The sequence below is a fragment of the Pristiophorus japonicus genome, chromosome 7, assembly GCF_044704955.1.
Source record: "Pristiophorus japonicus isolate sPriJap1 chromosome 7, sPriJap1.hap1, whole genome shotgun sequence".
NCBI lineage: Eukaryota > Metazoa > Chordata > Chondrichthyes > Pristiophoridae > Pristiophorus > Pristiophorus japonicus.
In genome coordinates this window covers 11,738,202-11,758,129 of record NC_091983.1, presented here as the reverse complement: position 1 = coordinate 11,758,129, position 19,928 = coordinate 11,738,202, and the positions used below count along the sequence as shown (strand labels likewise).

The 19,928-nt window shown below is 44.9% G+C and overlaps 1 long non-coding RNA gene across 2 annotated transcripts in view; it reads right to left on the bottom strand.

Annotated features, from left to right (window-relative positions):
• LOC139267054 (uncharacterized) overlaps window positions 1-19,928 on the bottom strand; it is a 57,291-nt gene that overhangs the window by 14,276 nt on the left and 23,087 nt on the right. The window contains exon 1 of one of the 2 annotated variants that reach the window (XR_011593820.1): window positions 7,960-8,028. The exons of the other annotated variant lie outside the window; for it this stretch is intronic. This is a non-coding gene — a long non-coding RNA (uncharacterized lncRNA). Of the gene's footprint in view, window positions 1-7,959; window positions 8,029-19,928 lie in introns of those variants that run through there. 2 annotated transcript variants of the gene reach the window in all.

The following is a 19,928-nucleotide window of genomic DNA, read 5'->3' as shown; positions in this document are numbered from 1 at the left end:
TTTCTGTACCTTAATCTCCTGTAACTGTCGGTCTTTCTGTACCTTAATCTCCTGTAACTGTCGGCCTTTCTGCACCTTAATCTCCTGTAACTGTCGGTCCTTCTGCACCTTAATCTCCTGTAACTGTCGGTCTTTCTGCAGCTTAACCTCCTGTAACTGTCGGTCTTTCTGTACCTTAATCTCCTGTAACTGTCGGCCTTTCTGCACCTTAATCTCCTGTAACTGTCGGTCTTTCTGTGCCTTAATCTCCTGTAACTGTCGGCCTTTCTGCAGCTTAACCTCCTGTAACTGTCGGTCCTTCTGCACCTTAATCTCCTGTAACTGTCGGTCTTTCTGCAGCTTAACCTCCTGTAACTGTCGGTCTTTCTGTACCTTAATCTCCTGTAACTGTCGGTCTTTCTGCACCTTAATCTCCTGTAACTGTCGGCCTTTCTGCACCTTAATCTCCTGTAACTGTCGGTCTTTCTGTACCTTAACCTCCTGTAACTGTCGGTCTTTCAGTACCTTAATCTCCTGTAACTGTCGGTCTTTCTGCAGCTTAACCTCCTGTAACTGTCGGTCTTTCTGCACCTTAATCTCCTGTAATTGTCGGTCTTTCTGTACCTTAACCTCCTGTAACTGTCGGCCTTTCTGCACCTTAATCTCCTGTAACTGTCGGTCTTTCTGTACCTTAATCTGCTGTAACTGTCGGCCTTTCTGTACCTTAATCTCCTGTAACTGTCGGCCTTTCTGTACCTTAATTTCCTGTAACTGTCGGTCTTTCTGTACCTTAATCTCCTGTAACTGTCGGCCTTTCTGCAGCTTAACCTCCTGTAACTGTCGGTCTTTCTGTACCTTAATCTCCTGTAACTGTCGGTCTTTCTGCAGCTTAGCTCCTGTAACTGTCGGTCTTTCTGTACCTTAATCTCCTGTAACTGTCGGTCTTTCTGCACCTTAATCTCCTGTAACTGTCGGTCTTTCTGTACCTTAATCTCCTGTAACTGTCGGCCTTTCTGCAGCTTAACCTCCTGTAACTGTCGGTCTTTCTGTACCTTAATCTCCTGTAACTGTTGGTCTTTCTGCAGCTTAATCTCCCGTAACTGTCGGTCTTTCTGCACCTTAATCTCCTGTAACTGTTGGTCTTTCTGCAGCTTAATCCCCTGTAACTGTCGGCCTTTCTGCAGCTTAACCTCCTGTAACTGTCGGTCCTTCTGCACCTTAATCTCCTGTAACTGTCGGTCTTTCTGCAGCTTAACCTCCTGTAACTGTCGGTCTTTCTGCACCTTAATCCCCTGTAACTGTCGGTCTTTCTGCAGCTTAACCTCCTGTAACTGTCGGTCTTTCTGTACCTTAATCTCCTGTTACTGTCGGTCTTTCTGCACCTTAATCTCCTGTAACTGTCGGCCTTTCTGCACCTTAATCTCCTGTAACTGTCGGTCTTTCTGTACCTTAACCTCCTGTAACTGTCGGTCTTTCTGTACCTTAATCTCCTGTAACTGTCGGCCTTTCTGCACCTTAATCTCCTGTAACTGTCGGTCTTTCTGTACCTTAATCTCCTGTAACTGTTGGCCTTTCTGTACCTTAATCTCCTGTAACTGTCGGTCTTTCTGTACCTTAATCTCCTGTAACTGTCAGTCTTTCTGTACCTTAATCTCCTGTAACTGTCGGCCTTTCTGCAGCTTAACCTCCTGTAACTGTCGGTCTTTCTGTACCTTAATCTCCTGTAACTGTCGGTCTTTCTGTACCTTAACCTCCTGTAACTGTCGGTCTTTCTGTACCTTAATCTCCTGTAACTGTCGGTCTTTCTGCACCTTAATCTCCTGTAACTGTCGGTCTTTCTGTACCTTAATCTCCTGTAACTGTCGGCCTTTCTGCAGCTTAACCTCCTGTAACTGTCGGTCTTTCTGTACCTTAATCTCCTGTAACTGTTGGTCTTTCTGCAGCTTAATCTCCTGTAACTGTCGGTCTTTCTGCACCTTAATCTCCTGTAACTGTTGGTCTTTCTGCAGCTTAATCCCCTGTAACTGTCGGCCTTTCTGCAGCTTAACCTCCTGTAACTGTCGGTCTTTCTGCACCTTAATCTCCTGTAACTGTCGGTCTTTCTGCAGCTTAATCTCCTGTAACTGTCGGTCTTTCTGCACCTTAATCTCCTGTAACTGTCGGTCTTTCTGCACCTTAATCTCCTGTAACTGTTGGTCTTTCTGCACCTTAACCTCCTGTAACTGTCGGCCTTTCTGCACCTTAATCTCCTGTAACTGTCGGTCTTTCTGCACCTTAATCTCCTGTAACTGTTGGTCTTTCTGCACCTTAACCTCCTGTAACTGTCGGCCTTTCTGCACCTTAATCTCCTGTAACTGTTTCTAACATTGTCCACGCCTTACTGGCCTCAGTGGTTTGTTTAGTGGCTTCTCCCAGACACTCGGCGGTATATTCATAACACTAGCACAAGAATATTTTATAAGCATCGCCTGTGATGCTACCTTTCTTTAGCTGATCCCAAAATACTCTATGCTGGGATTGTGTCCAGTCCAGATCCCACCCCAACTTCTTCATTTTAGTCTCGGTGTTCTCATAATCTTTTCTTAGGGTCTTGGTTAGACTTTTGTCCCCCTTACCTTTACCCTTTCCTGCCATTTTAACTAGTTTCTGCCAATTTGCACTGTGGGCCCCTACAATGAACCCACTGAATTTCCTGCACAGAAAGTGATTCCATCCCTGAATATTCAAGTTGTTTTTGAGCAGCAGAATGAATTCTCCATTTGAATGCCAGATGTTCTGAGAGTTGTCACGACATTCTTACCAGGTGGCAGTCCATAATCCCATCTCTATTTAGGGAAGTCAAGCCAAGTGTCATGATGGATTCTTGCATTCATTGTTCATGACTCAACTTTCAAGAGCCTTCTTCACCAGCTGAGCATTGGAACCGTGAATGTTTAAAAATGTATAGAGACATTGAAGTTGAGAACGTGGGAATTGTATAGGGACAGTATAAGTTAACAAAGAATTCATGGAGGAATAGCCATGACATCTCAGACTTGAGACTGCGAAATGTTACAACACTAACACATATTGAAACAAAACCCACAGCTTGCAGAAAAACCTCAAGGTCTTATTAAATCATGTTATTAACCTGAAACATTAACAGAAGGTCTTTGTTTAAAATCAGACCATACTTAGGTCGGCTTATGAGTGGACAAAGGGAAAGAGGGATCTAAGAGGATAGGCTGGACTAGGATGTCACTCTAGCCCTATCTTGTTATCTTTTGCCGAAAATGTATAACCATCGTGCCTTTACAATGTAACGTCACTTTGTCCGTAGGAAGTGAGTGCGTTCGAACAGACTTGTATTCCTTCTGTCTGATAAAGTCCCTGATCGGGATTTGCTTTTTAAATAAAAGCTTGCTTTGTTTAAAGCACAAACGGTATTCGTTTCAGTAATTTTGCTGAACCAGATTGAGGTAAAAGAATCCAGAAATCAACATTTGGTGTCAGAAGTGGGATCTCAACGGACGACTGCCGAAAACTTGCGAATTAAGAGCCAGACTAGCCTTGGACGAGACGAGACGAGGGGAAAGTGGCCACTGGAGTGAGTATGATTTCAATACTGCTCCAGTTTCCCCGGTTTCAAAAGTCTGAGGAAAGTTTAGCCACTCGCTGGTTCTCAGGTAGTGTCTGAACGAGATCCAGGACAATCTGGTGAATACCTTTCAAACTTAGAATAGGGATAGAGATAGGGAAATTGCGCGATGACGCAAACCAAGCGGCGACTTGGAAAGATAGGTTATAGTTAGAGCTAGATAGGGATAGATGATCAATCATGGATCCAAAAATTAATAGGAAAGAAAAGAGACTCTTGTGAACGTCTGTTTAAATGAGAACTGCTTCTGTGATTTTTACTGTAAAAAAAAAGCCGGGGAGTTGTGGTTTGTTTTAGCTCCACCTACTTTTTCAAACAGAATGAAAGTTTTTTTTAACCCTTCGTAGTGTTGTCCTGTATGTGGGAAGTTTAAGAGTGTGAACCTTATTGAATTACGTATATTCGGATGATAAGTTACGGAGCCAGGAAATGCACAAAGGATAGGTTTGTTGAGTAAAAAAAAAAATACATGGTCCCGGTGGTTAAAAAAAAAAGATTTAACATGCTCACTTACTTGTCGGAAGAAAACATTCAGAGAAGGCACAGCAAAACAACTGAGATGGATTCAAAAGGATTCAAAAAAAAATATTATATTAAATAACACGACCTTGAGGCTGGAACAATTGAGATAACGAAAAGCAGTCCACAGCCTACGTGCCAGACTTCTCTCTAGTTATGGAAAAGACAAAAAAAAAGTAACGTACTAAATAGGTGCTAAAAAAAAATGTTCTGAGATTTTAAATTATGAGAAAAATTCCACTGCAGTCTAAAAAAAAAATCACTCCTGTCCAGTTGGCAGAAAAACTCCATTAAATTAGGGCTTTCATTGACTGATTGGATTTAAACTGCGCAGTGACGCGAAAGGATAGGGAAATTTGGAGACTAAAAGAAATTAAATAAGGCTCATAAGAAATCAAATTTAGAAAATTAGGCTCACAGGAAATTAAATAAGGCTCATAAGAAATCAAATTTAGAAAATTAGGCTCACAGGGAATTAAGTAAGGCTTATGGGGAATTAAGTAGAGGATAGGTGTTCAAGTCAGGTGTGACGTCGACCTCGTATATCACTTGGCCCGTCTAGGCACTGATTGAATTTAAATCACGCAGCAACTTGAAAGGTAGGGTGAGAAAAGTGCGCAGCGACGCGAGACGTGCGGCGGCGCGAGCGTGCGGCCGAGTGAAGGAGGGCTGACGCAGACGCGCAGCAGCGTGGAACGCGTAGCGACGCGAGACGTGCGGCGGTGCGAGCGTGCGGCCGAGTGAAGGAGGGCTGACGCAGACGCGCAGCAGCGTGGAACGCGTAGTGACGCGAGACGTGTGGCGGCGCGAGCGTGCGGCCGAGTGAAGGAGGGCTGACGCAGACGCGCAGCAGCGTGGAACGCGTAACGGCGCGGGACGTGCGACGGCGCGAGCGCGCGGCCGAGTGAACGTGGGACGACGCGAACGCGCAGCAACGCGAACCGCGGGGTGATATCAAAGTCAGTGCTGATTTCAGTAAGTCTCTGTTTATTTTAAGTGTTTTAAAGTGTTTTAAATCGTGCGGCGACGCGAACCGCGGGAGTCTTAAGTGTTTTAAATCGCGCGGCGACGTGAACCGCGGGGTGACGTGGATCAGTGTTAGATTTAGTAGTCTTTGTTGATTTTAAGTGTTTTAAATCGCGCGGCGACACGAACTGCGGGGCGACACGGAAGTCAGTGTTAGCTTTAGTAAAGTCTGTTTATTTTGAGTTTGTTCAAAGTCAGTGTTAGTTTCAGTAAAGTCTGTGTTTATTTTAAGTTTGTTCAAATCGCACGACGACGCGAACGCGTAACGACACGGTAATACGAGGGGCAGCGTGAAAATGGGTAATCAGTTGGATAAAACAACGGATGCGGATAGTCCGCTACAAAAGTTATGTGAGGAATTCCCTGAAAGAGCTGAAGACTTTAGAAAATTATCAGGAGCCCTGAACAAATTATTAGGAGATGACCAGTGTCCTCTAGATGGCACTAGAAACGTAGAGGTAGCAAAAAAAAAGCACAGGGATTGTCAAAAATTAAAAGATGCATCACTTCTGTCAAGTTAGCAAATAAATGCTATTAAATTGGGACTCTCATTGAAAGAGGGAACACCTGTTAAAACTGTAGACGTCTTAAAAAAAGAATGTGCGCACGAGAAACTTACTAAGAGATCCTCTGAAACCTCTGAGCAAGGTATTGACCGACTACGTAGTCAAATGGCTGGCTTTGTGTTAACCGAGGCTGATGATGAAATTGATGAGTGGTTACTGACTCAGCGCCCAACGGCGCCTCCCGCACCCCCTGGCCCCTTGCTCCAGTCCTTTCCCAACACCCTCCACCTTACACTCCGGTGAGAGGAGTTAAAAATAACCCCATACCACCAAAGCAACAAACCCAAACTGGCTCCTCATCCTCTGATAGTGATTCGGATCCCCAGTCAAGCAATATAGCCTAAAGGACCAGATCTCACACTCGAAAGGGCAGAACTATATCTCGATATCACAAACAGTCCCGTAAATCTTCTAGTCAATCTACCAGTCCAAGTTGTGAAAGACATAGCAAACACCCCCGCCGATCGAGACGCAGAACTGTCAAGCAGTCAGACAGCCCCGAAACATCCTCCGACCTAGAAATGATTTCCAAGATCCCAAAGTCCCGACACCGATTCCCTGTCAGACCAATGCCAAACCCTGATGCACAACAAGCTGCAGACCACCCCACTATAGATGTCTATGTGATCTTCGAACAACTATTTCAGTTTATAATGCAGAATCAAGGGACCTGTGGGCCTTGGTAAAGCAAACCTTGAGCCCAACTGAACACACCCGATTTCTAACTCACCTAGGACATGCTACTCATGATGCATTGTTGGTTGCTCACCCTAACGATATCCAGGATCGCCTAAACGCTATCTTCAATTCTCTCACCACGACCCTTCAGAAGCCCATCAGTATGGCCACAGTATTAGAAACTAAACCCAAGCGTGAAGAAACTGCCGATTGAAATATACGGGAGTCAATCAGGAGATAATGCCTTCAGGGCAGGAGAGGATTCTCCTCAATTCTGCGCTATCCTACTTCAGTGCCTGCCCTATTCGATTGCTCACGCTATCCGGACAAATAATATGAATTGGGCAGATAACAGTAAAGCCCAGATGGAAAGGGCGGTTAGATATTATTGGCAGGAAAAGAAAGGGGAGGGGGAAGGTGCGCCCCCAACCCGGGTCAAGACTGAATACGTGACTAGAAAGGAAGAGCCATCTCGGGAGGAAGGATCAATAGAACCGCAGTGTTGCATACAGGATTGGATGGATAAGCAAGGATACGGTTATACTAAACAACCAAACGGCCCGAGCCCTGCTAATAAACCTCCCTATTGTCCCCGGCATGGTATGGGAAGAGGTCGGGGCTGGGAAAGACGAGATGGATGTTTTAATTGTGGGCAGGAAGGACATTGGAATAAAAATTGCCTCTACCGTCAGCGTGGAAAAGGAAGAGGAGGAAGAGGAGGGGGGCAAGGGGGAGAGGAGGATCTTACACTAACTTCTCCCAGAACAACCCCTTTGGTCAATTGTCCCCCGATGGACTACGCAGCTTGATTGTGCAGGGATCCTCCCCGGACGAACCAATGATATTGTTAAAAATTCTGAATGAGTGGCAACCCTTTTCATGTCTTCTGTACAATCAAAGCTTAAACTCCCTGCCTCTACTGAAACACAGGAACTTTCAGGATTCCTGGGACAAATCTCGACATTCCCGGTGTCAGAACCAGTTAAAATGGGTTACCAGGAAGAATCGGTGGAACATCGATTTGTTATCACAACCAATCTGGACTGTAACTTGATGGCTAGAGACCTCCTCTGCAAATTCCAGTTGCATTTGGAGTGTGGAGATGATGGGATTATTGTAAAACAGGGAACCCTTAAGCGGCAGTATTATACCACTAGAACCCCTCAGTGGTGGTCTCTGGACCTGCCGCAGGCACCCTATCACGTGACCCTAGCATATGGTCCCAGTGGAAAGAATCAGGACCTGCAGAACTTTTATCAGGATCACGAAGGGGAAGTGAAGGAAATTCTATTAAGGGCTAGAGTGACTGGACCGGAAGGGAAGGCAGATTTTGTGGAAATGGACAGCCCCCAACGGTGGCACCACATATTACTCGTGAAGTATTACCTCCCCACCACGCTAAAGATTTGGGAGTTATGGTGCGCCAGGCTATAGACGAGGCTGACCCTACCAGCCGGGATGTGCAAATTGTAAAACATGGCCGAACAGTCCAATTCCACGGGGACCCCGAGAAGGTCTTAACGACTCTGCAGCATCATACTGGCTCTGACATACCTGACTATGTGGATCCTCATGTGTGGGCAGAGGACCCCTCCCAAGTGGGTTATCACAGGCAATACCGAGTATCCACTGAGCTTTGGAGGCTAGCCGAGTCGAACCAATTTGCCAGTTTCCAGTCCCTAGCACGGCTAAACAAATGCGACAGTGATTAATTACTGCAGATCCTGGATCCCTAATGTTGCCCTGATGACTAAGCACCTCACCCCGTATACAAATAAGTAAGGCAGCTTTGAAATAGAAACCGTAGACGTCCAATCCTAAGTTGACCTTTCGGCACTGTACTGCAACTAATCTGGCCTGTTTTCTTACTGAGCCACCCCAAGATGAGGAAGAACCCAGTCATGATTGTTTATCTTTAATTCAAGAGGCCACATCAATCAGGGAAGATGTTGACGGAAGTTCTTCTATTAATCCAGAAGGTACACAAATCTCAGGATACGCCATAGTAAACCAGGAGAATCAGGTCTTGGAATCTGCCGCTTTTGAAACCGCCTATTCTGCCCAACAAGCTGAACTATTCGCCCTCACCCAAGCCTGTATCTTGGCCAAAGACCTCAAAGTCAATATCTATACCGACTCTAGGTATGCCTTTGGGGTGGCCCATGATTTCGGACAATTATGGAAAAATAGGGAATTCCTAACCTCACAGGGGAATGAGATATCCCATAAGCAACTAGTATCTGATTTGTTGCAAGCCCTCATGCTCCCCAAGCACATTGCCCTTGTTAAATGTACCGCCCACACCACCGGAAAATCCCCGGTTGATATAGGGAACCACTGTGCTGACAAAGAGGCTAAACAGGCCTCTCGTGACCAACAGATGGTAGTGCCCAAAATGATGAGTCAGACTAAAAATCCTGCGAAGGATAAGTTAGCCTCGGAAAAACCAATGCCAACCATCCAAGATGTTATAAAAGCACAGGAGGACGCTCCTGAAAAAGATAAACTGTTGTGGAAATATTATGCATGTACTTATGACAATGTTTCTAAACTCTGGACCACTCCCGCGGAACAGACTTGCATGTCTGACAAGTTGGCTCTATGGGTTATTGATTGTATGCATTTTGCTACTCATTGTGGAGCAAGAACCACGAGTGATACACTTTTGGCTACTTGGTGGCACCCTAGACTCCAAGCGCTCGCCCAGAACATCAGTAGTCGTTGCCTGGTTTGCCAGCAACATAATCCAGGGAAGGGAGTCCCATGTGATTGGGGTAAAACGCCCCTACCTGAAGGTCCCTTTGAGACATTTCAGTTGGACTACATTGAGTTGCAAAACGTTCAGTGTTACAAATATGTTAGTAATAGTAGATGTGTTTAGCAGATGGATTGAAGCCTACCCTACCCTGGACAATAAGGCTCAAACTGTTGTTAAGGTGTTAATGAGGGAAATTGTTCCTAGATATGGTATCTCAGCTCGACTCTGACTCAGGCTCTGCGACTAGCTCACAACCAGGTTCAAGATGCTCACCTCGACCTCCCAGTTTTACCCGAATTGTCCCTCGTGGCACCAGGGAAGTATGGATTCGGAAGGGATTAGAGCCACAATGGGAGGGGCCTTTTCAGGTGTTACTCACTACCCCCACTGCAGCCAAGGTTGAGGGGAAAAGTGCCTGGGTTCACCTGCACCACTGCAAGCACACCACCCTCTAACGAACCTATTTTACTGATTATTCTAATTCTTGTTTCTGTTCCAGACTTCCTCTTCTCCATAGCTGAACAAGGCCGTTGGCATCCTAATTGGAACGTGGACCAGTTTGAACTTTTACCCGTAGTGATAGACAGCCAGCTACACCGACTGTGACCTGAGAAGAGAGACGGGAAAACTGAACTCTTTTAATCAGCAAAATAATTGGACTATTTATCTGAATCCTGAGCCATAAGATGAAACTGTCTGTCTGCCACAGTCTGTATAATAGTGTTGATATATGACAGTTTCGGCGCATGGGAGGGGAGACAGAGACGAGAGCTCCATGTAAACACCTTTTTGTACATGTCTTATGTTTATGCGCAAAATGGGAACTTTTCTAGATGTTGGGTGTGTTCACATTCCCTATACATTCCCTATACATTCCAAAGGGGGGATTCCTTTGCGCCCTGTTCCACTAACCCTAACTGAGACTGTCAGATGGATTCAGAACCAAACTATCACGAGAGGAGGGGTGCCAATACAATACTGCTGAAGCTCTGGAGGGCATCACAGCTGAAATGGTAGCAATAAGGACCGTAGCATTACAAAACCGAATGGCCCTCAATTACCTGTTAGCTGAGAAAGGGGGAACGTGTGCCCTGATAGGATCTGAATGTTGCACTTACATTCCTGATAGTTCAGAAAACATAACCAATCTCGCTGATCACATAAGAAGGAAGGTGAAGAAGTTATCCACACCAGCAGAAGGATCTAGCTGGTTTGATTGGCTATCAGATGGATCTTGGAGCTCCTATCTAATTGTTGGTTGCCTTAACCTTTGTTGTAAAGTAATGATGGCAAGGTTAGTAAACCCTCTTGTGGTCAAGGGCTCCCGAGTTATGATCCAACGAACTAAAGAACTACTCGACACTAACAACAATATGATTCAGGAAATAGAGTGCGAACGGATGAATGCGATACTCCTAGAATGATCCTAAGTGTTATCATGGAATGATAAAAGGGGGGAATGTGAATGTTTAAAAATGTATAGAGACATTGAAGTTGAGAACGTGGGAATTGTATAGGGACAGTATAAGTTAACAAAGAATTCATGGAGGAATAGCCATGACATCTCAGACTTGAGACTGCGAAATGTTATAACACTAACACATATTGAAACAAAACCCACAGCTTGCAGAAAAACCTCAAGGTCTTATTAAATCATGTTATTAACCTGAAACATTAACAGAAGGTCTTTGTTTAAAATCAGACCATACTTAGGTCGGCTTATGAGTGGACAAAGGGAAAGAGGGATCTAAGAGGATAGGCTGGACTAGGATGTCACTCTAGCCCTATCTTGTTATCTTTTGCCGAAAATGTGTAACCATCATGCCTTTACAATGTAACGTCACTTTGTCCGTAGGAAGTGAGTGCGTTCGAACAGACTTGCATTCCTTCTGTCTGATAAAGTCCCCGATCGGGATTTTCTTTTTAAATAAAAGCTCGCTTTGTTTAAAGCACAAACGGTATTCGTTTCAGTAATTTTGCTGAACCAGATTGAGGTAAAAGAATCCAGAAATCAACAGAACAACTGGAATGGACATTGATAGGACTACTGGGATCTGATCAGCAAGGCCCCTTCAGTGCACTCCCGAGTGGGTCTCTCACATTGTGACTGCTTGCTATGCCCTGCACACTTTGCTACTCAGAAATGGCTAGAAATGGAATCATGAAGGAGACAAGCTTGGCTGTGGAGGTTGGGGAACTTGGAACTCAGCATCATGAGGACCCTAACTCAGAGGAGGCAACTATCCCAGCTGCCATGGAAATCTGTAAGCAGGCTATTATTAGTACATTCTCTTTCAATTAAAGCATTCCCCTGACTTCCCTAATCACATATCCCCAGTCTTCAAGCCTACTCCAACTCATCTATGTCAACATCTCTATCTTTAGGTCTCATTAAACAAACATGCACAATCAAACCTCATGAGAGCAAATGAGGTAATTGAACAACAGAACCATTTAATATATCAATGTCTTGATTTTTATTCATTCTTCACATAGTTAGTTTTGATCATAAGGCACTACATTTTATCACAGTAATTTCTCTGGGCTCCTAAGCTATGTATTCCTATTACCAATTCTTCGAGGTGGAACCTGAAGGCCAGTGACACATAAAAACATAAGAAGTAGGAGCAGGAGCAGGAGCAGGCCATTTGGCTCCTTGAGCCTGCTCTGCCACATAAGATCATGGCTGATCTGACCATGCACTCAGCTCCACTTCCCTGCCCGCTCCCTATCAACCTTTATTCTCTTATCGCTCAAAAATCTGTCTATCTCCGCCTTATATTCAATGACTCGGCCTCCACAGCTCTCTGGGCAGAGAATTTCACAGATTTAGAACCCTCTGAGAGAAGAAATTCCTGCTCATCTCAGTTTTAAATGGGCGGCCCCTTATTCTGAGACTATGCCCCCTAGTTTTAGTTTCCCTGAGGAGTGGAAATATCTGCTCTGCATCCACTTTGTCGAGACCCGTCATTATCTTATATGTCTCGATAAGATCACCTACATTCTTCTGAACTCCAATGAGTATAGGCCCAACCTACTCAACCTATCTTCATAAGTCAACCCCCTCATCTCCGGAATCAACCTAGTGAACCTGCTCTGAACAGCCTCCAATTTAAGTATATCCTTCCTTAGATACGGAGACCAAAACTGTACACAGTACTTAGGTGTGGCCTCACCAATACCCTGTACAGTTGTAGCAGGACCTGTCTGCTTTTATAGTCTATCCCCCTTGCAATAAAGGTCAACATGCCATTTGCCTTCCTGATTGCTTGCTGTAACTGCATACTAACTTTTGTGTTTCTTGCACAATGATGTGGATTATGAATTGAATGTAATATCCCCAAGTTTGCAGATGACACTAAGCTGGGTGGCAGTGTGAGCTGTGAGGAGGATGCTAAGAGGCTGTAGGGTGACTTGGACAGGTTAGGTGAGTGAGCAAATGCATGGCAGATGCAGTATAATGTAGATAAATGTGAGGTTATCCACTTTGGTGGCAAAAACAGGAAGGTAGAATATTATCTGAATGGTGACAGAATAGGAAAAGGGGAGGTGCAACAAGACCTGGGTGCCATGGTACATCAGTCATTGAAAGTTGGCATGCAGGTACAGCAGGAGGTGAAGAAGGCAAATGGCATGTTGGCCTTCATAGCGAGAGGATTTGAGTATAGGAGCAGAGAGGTCTTACTACAGTTGTACAGGGCCTTGGTAAGGCCACACCTTGAATATTGTGTACAGTTTTGGTCTCCTAATCTGAGGAAGGACATTCTTACTATTGAGGGAGTGCAGCGAAGTTTCACCAGACTGATTGCCGTGATGGCAGGACTGACATATGACAAAAGACTGGATCGACTAGGCTTATATTCACTGGAATTTAGAAGAATGAGAGGGGATCTCATAGAAACACATAAAATTCTGAAGGGATTGGACAGGTAAGATGTTGGAAGAATGTTCCCGATGTTGGGGAAGTCCAGAACCAGGGGTCACAGTCTAAGGGTAAGGGGTAAGCCATTTAGGACCGAGATGAGGAGAAACTTCTTCATTCAGAGAATTGTGAACCTGTGGAATTCTCTACCACAGAAAGTTGTTCATGTCAGTTCGTTAGATATATTCAAAAGGGAGTTAGATATGGCCCTTACAGCTAAAGGGATCAAGGGGTATGGAGAGAAAGCAGGAATGGGGTACTGAAGTGCATGATCAGTCATGATCATATTGAATGGTGGTGCAGGCTCGAAGGGCCGAATGGCCTACTCCTGCACCTATTTTCGATGTTTCAATGTTTCTGTGACAAAGACACTCAACACAGGTCTGATGTGGAGAAAAGAATTGTTTAATTGCTTGAACAAGGGAGACACGGCTACATCAAATGGGTGGGTTACCAACCGTTCTCGTTTGAGCACAGTCGGCGCTGCTTCTTTATACAGAATTGTTACAAAGTCATCATTTACATTATCATTGGTCAGTCTTTCTACCGCATGACAATTTTTTTCGCTTTGTTAAAAGACTGTTTAATTTTAACTTTGTTAATTGTTCCAGTATCCTCCTTGGGTATGAACATATGCATCCTGCATCCTCCCACTAACAGGAACTTATTTCTTAGGCCTAAGACCTTAGTCCTGAATAACAGGAACCTACTTCCTAGGCTCAAGGCCTTAGTTCTAAATAACAGAAACTCACACCATTACACCTGATAATTTTGCCATATCAGCAAATTGTGTTTTTGTCTTACTAACATAATACATGTTTAACTCTTGAATCCCCGCTTCAATTCCCCCTTTGGTCATATGGTTATTCTAGTAACCTACCGTGACCAATTCTTTTACTTTACTAGACTCGTGTGTCTCCCGCCCCGATTTCGTTGATCAGGCGTTAGGATTGGGACACTCACGACTCATATCAGGTACTCGTGTTGGTTTGGTTCGTCTCCCCTGTTATCTACCTTCAGCGAGGGCTTCCTTTCGTATTGCTGAGCGGCTTTTACCATCGCTTTCATTCTTCTCCTCCTACATCTAAAGCACCATTCAAACAGTAACATAATTGTGGTGACCGAGAAGTGGACCGAGTGATATACAAGGTTGACACTCAGGTAGAGATGACAGACTTCGAGATATGGTTCAAAATGGTTTATTCGCAGGCCTGCTCTCGGACCCTCAACTTCTCAGTTAAATCTAAGTTACAGCATTATGTACCTTTTAGTACAAGCTTATCTCGCAGGCAAAGCCTGCATCTCATCATTTGTCTTACTTAAAGCATTGTGTGTCTTGAACATTCTTTTCGAGTTACATTTCATCATACCTTATCTTGTACAGATAGTAACCGTGTCTTATAGTATCCTTCTCAAGGCCTCATCTGCTTGGACGTTTCGTGATTATTATACCACTGATTGTCTTGCTGTTTCAGTTTTAGTTTTTGCAAGTTAGCCTAATTATATAATACAATGCTTTTAGATTTTGCAAGTTAGCATTATTATATGATAGTGTTTTCTTCACCCTTGCCTTCGGATTTTGCAAGTTACCATAATTATATGAGGATTGATACAGTGCTTTCTCCAGCTCAGCTTCCATACATAGATTTAAATGATCCCAGGCTATGCACCTTACTTTGAGGCTTTTTAAGGGTACTTCAATAAGTACAGGAAACTCTCGATTATCCGCACACGGATGCAACGAGAAACTATTGTAATGGCATTTAAAATTCCGTGTGTGTGCGCGCTGCTGCAGCTGCTGTCTCTCGCGGTCGCCGCTGATGTCGGAGTCCTTTAGGCCAGGGAAGGCATCGGGCCGGTGCATTCAGAGTCCTTCAGCCCAGGAAGGCATAGGGCCGCTGACGTTGGAGTCCTTCCCGCCAGGGAAGGCAGCGCGCTCCGGAACCCCGGAGATAGACAATCTCCTCCTCGAGGCCACCTGCATGCATGCTGGTAATGCCCATACTTAACTGCCTTGTTACTGTTTGTAGCTGATTGCACAGTATTTGTTCATTGAAGTTTTAACTTTATAATGTCAATCGCTCTAATGGAGAAATCGTTTAACCGACATAGCCCAATCCCCGAGGGACCCGGATAATCGAGAGTTGCCTGTATAACCAACATCTGCACTATCACTAATACATGTGATATAATTCTTATCCAAGGGTGCACATGAACATTAAGTTCAAAATCTCATAGTCGTATATACCAGGGTTGATTGGCCAGCATTTTCTTTGTGTCCTTTTGCAGCTCAACAATCTTTTTCATCAGGATGATGTATTTTTGTCGTTGCTCACGGACACTCTTCTCCAACGCTGTTTGTTCCTCACTTAGTTTGGGAATGGGTTTTCCCTGATACTCTTCGAAGCTCTCGTACCCAGCCTTTATAGTGTCTACCACCATTCTACTGATCGTTTCTTCTTTTAATTCTGGGTATATAATGTGTCCCTGAATATTGACGTCTTCTCTGATCGTAAAGCAAAAGTCGGTGGTAGTGATGGGGCAGTGCATTACTCCTCCCACAGTCATGTTAGTGGCTATGCTCAGGACGCATCTTTCTGTATCCACAGTCGCACAGTTTAAATTTGACAGTACAAATCCAATTATATTCTGATGGCCAGTTACACATTTAGTTTTAGGAACCCATGCATGGCTGTTTCGCCTGATTTCACAGGCATCTGTTTCCTTTTTTCTCAAGGTCCATTGCCTGAATACATCATTGGTTATCCAATCTGGGAACTCCCCATTTTGTTGCTGTTCTAAGTTATGTTCTACTGTACTTATCATCCATGCTCCATACCCGGCGCATACCGCGGCATTTCATCCGCTTTCGCTATTGTACTTTTGGTTCGCGTTTATTAAGTTAATTGTCTTGGCATGATCCCTTAGTGTGTGGGCCACTTGTAACAATTCTCTTTCAGCCCCATCTCCCAATTGGGCCTGCATCTTCTCCTTATCATTTCCCCTTTCCAGCAACCCTCTTAGGGTTTGGGTGAGTGTGTCAACCTGCTCTTCTATGGTCTGGAGATCTATAGTGCTTACCGTCGCTACTCCTGCCGTATAACCCATGCCTATCATGACCCCAAGTTTCGTGCCGCGGCGAAAACGATGCACCTCTGAGCTGGGCGCCTGTTTATCGTGCCGAAAACTGCGCCTAAAAAAAAATCCGATATTCTCGAGCTCCTCTTCGCAGCAGGGGGCGGAGCCTAACACTCACTTTCTAAGCAGCAGGGGGCGGGTACAATTTAAATTAGCCTTCGTGGTGCCGGCAACCCTGCGCGTGCGCGTTGGAGCGTGCGCGCATGCGCAGTCTCACACAAACATTGGCACTCGGCCATTTTTAAAAATACTGCAGAAAAAGTGAAGATTTGTTTCTTGGACCCCTGCAAAGGCTTGTAATTTAATTTTTTATGATATTTCTGTGTGTGAGGGAGTGCTTTTAGCAGCATTGCTGAGTAAATCACCTGCTGAAATCAGTGAGTTCAGCTTTTCACTGCTAAACTTGCAGAACCGGTGCTGCATTGGTGCATGCAAATTAAGGACTGTGTGTTTGGAGAAATAAGAGTGCCAATTCAATTTTGCAATGGATCAACGTCCACCAAGAACAAAGAATTTCTTGCATGAGGAAGTGGAGATATTAGTCAACGTAATTGAGCAGAGATGGCAGGAGCTAGATACCAGCAACAGAGGTCGCATAAAAGTGCCACCAAAAGAAATGAAGAAACGCTGGAACCAAGTTGCAGAAGATTACTGCGCATTGGTGCATACCAGGAGATCTGGAAGTCAGTGTAAAAAGAAATGGCACGACCTTGGTCAAGTAGTTAGTGTAAGTAATATTTCCCATTTTTAATTTAATCGTAATTGTAACCTGGCTATCTGTGTGTCCCACCTTGCAGACTGACACACTCTGTAAAATGTTATATTTTACTCTTTGCAGAAGAAATTGGCCCACAACAAAAGGGAGGCAACTCGGACAGGAGGAGGCGTGCCCAATCTGCATCCACTGACACTCTTGGAACAAAGGGTAGCTGCTATGATGAGTCGTACATGGAGAAAAGCAATCGGTACAGCACAAGCTGGGCCGCACGCGAGGAAGAGGGTAAGTCCTGAAAATGCATCATGGCCCTTTAAATCAACCTGCTGCCTGGCCTGCTATGTGTGAGAGTACTCACGCCACCCACCCGGCCCCCTCCCTTGCTGTTAAGCATTTGACTGTTCTGATGTATTTTGCAGAACATGATGATGATGATGATGATGATGATGACGTCGATGCTGCTGCTACCAACCCTGAGGATCCTGAGGGTACAGAACAAGAACCAGTATAACCAGCTGCGGACGATCCAGATTGGATGATGGCAGCGATGACTGAAATGTCTGCAGGGGAGAGCTTCCAATTTAATGTTTATGAGCCCCCATCAAGGGGCATCAGAGTTTCAACCCCTAGCATAGGTCTTGGTTCCACCTTCCATGGTTTCGCTTCCGATGTTGCGGGTTCCAGTGGTGCTGCTGGTATAATGCAGCATTCTACAGTCAGTGCACTACCGTCCCAGCCTGCGCCTCCCTCTCGCATAGGTTCTGGTTCCACCTACTATGGTTTTGATTCCGACGCTTCGGATCCCAGTGTTGCTGCTGATATCAGGGAGCAGTTTACACCCATTCGTCCAACATCCCAGCCCACGGCTCGCACTCGAGTGCTGTCGTCTGGAACAGCGAGCGTCCTACCGTTCCAGCCCGAGCCTCTCCCTCTAGTTCTGCCGTCTGCAACACAGAGCATCCCACCATTCCAGCCCGAGCCTCTCCCTCCAGTTCAGCCGTCTGGAACACAGAGCGTCCCACAGTCCCAGCTTGCGCCTCCCTGTGTAGTGGTGCCGCTTGCAACACCGAGCATCCCACCGTCCGTGCCCGCGCCTCCCAGTGTAGTGGTGCCACAAGGCAGACCCAGGCAGAGGAGAAGGAGATTGGAGACACGCTGAGATGCAGCGTGCAACAGATGCGACTCAGGTTGTGGCATTGGGTATGGAGACCAATGAGCTTACCCGCTGAGCTTACCCGATCACTCATCGGTGGCGTCAATGCAGTAGGTGAAGAGTTGACGGTCCTGACGGGAGAAATAGCAGTAATGACACGGGAACTTAGGGAGGGAATGTCCGAGGGAGTGCAATCGATGGCACAGGCCGTCAGGGAGGGCATGCAAGTGTCAGCACAGGCCGTCAGGGAGGGCCTGGTTGAGATAGCTGCTGCAATAAGGGCACACAGCCCAGCCAATCAAATGACACCCCCATGAGGAAGTGAACATTCACTGAGATATGGATGAGACATGGTTGCAGCCTTTCTTTGCTGCTTTTGTTCTTGTTCTTGATGTAGCTGTAGTAGCGTTTTTCAAATTGAAATTGTTTTGTAAGTTTTGTAACTTTGCAACTTATAAGGGATCTTATGGTTTTTAAGTGATCTTATAGTGTAAATGCTCTCACATTTTTTTGTATCTTATTTAATTTTGCACCTAAAAAGTGATCCTGAAGTTTAAGTGTTCTTCAGAGTGTAAGATTTTTCACAATGAAACTGTTTTGTAAGTTTTGTAACTTTACAACATATAAGTGATCTCAGGGTTTTCAAGTGATCTTATAGTGTAAATGCTCTCACATTCTGTAAATTATTTAATTTTGCATCTAAAAAGTGATCTTGAAGTGTAAGTGATCTTAGAGCGTAAAATTTTTCACATAGAAAGTGTTTTGTAACTTTACAAGTTTATAAGTGATCTTAAAGTTTTTAAGTGATATTAGTCATATTAAAAAGTATAGTTTGATACAACAAATATTTTATTAGAGTGACGTTAACTTTTCAATAAAATATTTTTTCATTAAAACTGTTTCATGTTCCATGAACACAACACAACGTAGGAACAACTGCAAAGAATAAACATATCCATATGCAAAAGTGGTCGCAGAGCCCTCAGGCATCAGTAGTTGAAGCGTTCACGGATGAGCTGCTGGCGCAAGTCTCGAGCAATCGTTAAAGGGGCACGATGGACGGCCCTCCTCCGACCTCGTGCTCCGGCATCAGGCACTTGCATGCTTTCCTGATTGTCGTTATCATCCACATCCTGGTCTTCCGTAACACTATCATCATGCACTGGACCCTCACGTCGGTCTTCGGGTTCCACTACCAGCTCCTGCTGCCTCATGATGGCTAAGTTATGAAGCATGCAGCACACAACAGTGAAGTGACCGACAATCTGAGGAGAGTATTGCAACTGTCCTCCGGAATGGCCCAGGCATCGGAATCGCTGTTTCAAGAAGGACTGTCTTAGAAATCGCAATTCTCCACATTTTTTTTTCTGCAGTTCGAGTCAGGTAGAACAGTTCCACTTTGGAACAGAATTTTTTCTTCAAAAGGGGGAGTGTCCGGCCACTGACGCCTGATTTGAAAGTTTCCACAGTGAAAACGTACTCCAAACTAACTTAGAATGGAGCAAGTGAAGATTTTTGTAGAACTGAAAAAACCTGTTCTACACATTAAAAAAATCAGGCGCAGGTTACAAATTAGGCGTCCAGAATGAGGTGGGGGGGGAGGGGGGGGAAGAGAAGTCATAAAATTCTACAATAAATCCTTATTTATACTTATACAAATATTATACAAATAAATCCAACCTGAATAAACATTTATAAGCAAAGAAAAGATTAAATAAACCATCTTCCTATCTGTGTGAAAGTGCTTTAGGTAGGCCTTTCGGGACCGAAGGCTGAACGGGCCGGCCCGAGACTTCGGGCAGGGCCCGTCCCCAGCACCAGATTTACAGGTAGGTGG